General features: G+C 42.4%; 1 protein-coding gene across 1 annotated transcript in view; it reads right to left on the minus strand.

Annotated features, from left to right (window-relative positions):
* The window catches only part of LOC109544205, a gene marked incomplete at its 3' end in the record, with an annotated part of 79,938 nt that extends 77,960 nt beyond the window's left edge, over positions 1 to 1,978 (minus strand). Inside the window, 1 exon segment of the mRNA XM_048666355.1 lies at positions 1,781 to 1,978.
* Positions 1,979 to 2,767: the final 789 nt, after the last annotated feature.

Genomic DNA, 2,767 nt, shown 5'->3' on the forward strand with positions numbered 1-2,767 from the left:
CGCAATAAATAATCTCTTCAGCGATTCGAATGAAATGTCGAGACCTTTTAACGGGAACCTTCCTCTATATTCCAGAAAAATTTAAAGTTGCAATTCGCTCTAAATTGAAAGTTACGAATTTTTATTGCAGAGCGTGCAATTGTGACAAATCGTTCATTTTCGGCCCAAAATTCCCGAAGAACGCAAAAAACATCCTCTAATGCGATTTCGATGAAATATCGAGAAGTTGTAACTTGAACAGCCTTCTATATTCCAGAAGACTTTGAAGTTGCACCTTGCTCAAAATTAGAAGTTACGAATTTTTATTCGAGAGCTTAAAGTTGCGTGAAAACACGAATTTTCGGAGCAAAGTGCACGAAACAGGCAATAAATAATCTGTTGAGCGATTCGAATGAAATGTCGAGGACTCTTAATGAGAATCGTAATGAAATAAACGATATACAAATTTTTGTTTCACACTTTGACTGAAGCCCAGGAAGGAAAACATAATTTCCATCCCCATATCGCTTCCAATCAGTTTGCAATGGCAGGTCTGAATTTCCATTATAATGGAGCGGCTGACTGTGATCAGTTTAATGGCTTATTAATTCAACCACAGCCGATCCGACTGTATAATAAACCTGTGCAATGGTGGTCTATTAAATCCCGAAATTCCTACACTGCAAGTGAAGCGAACCGGTTAATAATCCAGATCTTCACGAACTTTGTGTCGAATCACACTTTTCATTTTTTTATTATCCATTTTTGTCAACAGTTTTGCCCTGCAGTGATTTCAACTTCATCCCATTTTCCTCAAAATTGCACTTTTGCACAATTGGACAAATCTAAGGTCTGCGCTTCAAACCAATCGGCTCACGTTGCACTTCTTCGTCGTTCCAGGTGAATTTGACCTGAAGTATTTAAATGCCCACTGAGAATGAAACTGTTCATCTCGGCCCCAAAACGCTAAAAAAAGCCAGGAAATTGCTGATATAAAACGGTGCGTTCTGAACACTTTAATGCCTTCATATCCGGGAAAATGATGGAGAAAATGGAATCCTATCGAAAACTGTCTGAGGAGGTCTCACTGTTGAAACTTCACCGGTTTTTCGCATTAAATAAGAGCAAAGGCTGGGAGTGATTCATCACACTTGGAAATTGCGTCCTCCACCAGGAGTTAATGCCGATTTATGTCGGCGTGATGCACAAACCCCCGTTTGCCTTAATAAATCGCCTACATGCTAATGAATATCCCCTATTAGGTGCTCCTACGGAGCCTCGTTAATTGATTGATGCTCGTTTTAATGGTTTTATCAGCCTAATTAACGCGGGCCAGGTGGAAAATCCTATACTCACGTAAAACTCTAACGGATGGCCAGCGATTGACGATCCAAGAACCTCAAGAACACATTTCTCATCATGCACCGCTTGACTTAAAACATCCATTCGTTTGTAAATTTATGGTAAAAACTGGAGAAGGCAAGAGAGTTTAAAGCGCTCTGGCACTCAGGGAAAGGGGGCGTTGGCTCTATGAGTTGAATCCTAAATGGGCAATAATTTGGAGAGGACTAAGTCACCAGCCCCAAAATTGCCGGTGAATTTGAGCGACTTTTGAGTCCAGATCTCCATAGAAGAAGCGCTAACTTCAACCTTGGCCACCCTACTAAGAACTCCTAGGCTACAACTACTGCTACTAGTTGGCCCTAATGGGGAAGTTTTGGGGAAACCCCCGTCTCCTTTGAACAAGCAACTGTTCCACAATCGCCCCCCATTCTAGTCTACACTCCAAACATTCGAATACCTTTTCGGAAACGTCCTGGAGATTCTCCTCAGTAAGCGTGCGATGGCGGGGAAAAGGCCACAGAAAACGCGAAAATCCGTGCGAATGTCCATCGACCGCGCCGACAATTTGCCCGTAAGAACTTTTCCGAAAATCGGACTATTTGCGGCACAAAACTCATGCACTCTCCCAACTTATTTCCCGCGATATAGAGGAGATCGGGATCCAGCGGCGGCTGAGGAGAAAATAACTGCGCATTCTCCCAAACCGAATCGATGGGACCCATCCCCATAAAGACATTATATCTTTTGTTGTTTTTTTGCACACGAAAACTTGCGAGATATTGGGGGCAAAGGAAACTCCAACTAATTGGAGAGTTTGGGCCAATTGTTAAGGGAAAACAGGGGGTTTAATTAGGGACTTTAACCATCAGTGTTCTTTTGCTGCAGTCAAATCAACTGTTTTGAAAGTGCATACATTTTGATCGTTTAGAGCGATTTGGTTTCGGTTTGAAGCGATATTTAGTGCATTTTTTTTTCAATTAGGGCCAGTTTGTACAAAGCATTGGCGCTCTAAATGGGGCTTCTACAGGGCGGAACACTAAGCAAAGCAAAATCGGTCAAATTCCACATGCTGCCAGCTGATCAAAAAATGCTTGTATTTGAATGAAAAAWTTTCAACTTTTCGCGCACCTCGTTTATTTACTGGGTGGTCTCCAAAAAGTCAACGTGTTAGTTTGGAGTGATACGCCCAGGGTGGATGTATATCGGACTGCATGAATGAACGAAGTGCTTGGAAAAGTACCCAAAAGTTGATTTTTGCGGCCACCCTGTAAACGAACGAGCTTCAAATTGCGGAACAATTCAAAAAGCGTGCCGAGCTTTTTGGTTTATTGTCGACCAGCCAAAAAACGTCGTGTTTATGTCACTGTCGAACTTTGCGAAATTTTGCATGTTGCCATTTGCTACCCTGTAGCAAATGGCAACATGGGGATCATGACCCCCCCCC

Source organism: Dendroctonus ponderosae, unplaced genomic scaffold (assembly GCF_020466585.1).
Source record: "Dendroctonus ponderosae isolate FM_Combo_2020 unplaced genomic scaffold, Dpon_F_20191213v2 Dpon_F_20191213_5, whole genome shotgun sequence".
NCBI lineage: Eukaryota > Metazoa > Arthropoda > Insecta > Coleoptera > Curculionidae > Dendroctonus > Dendroctonus ponderosae.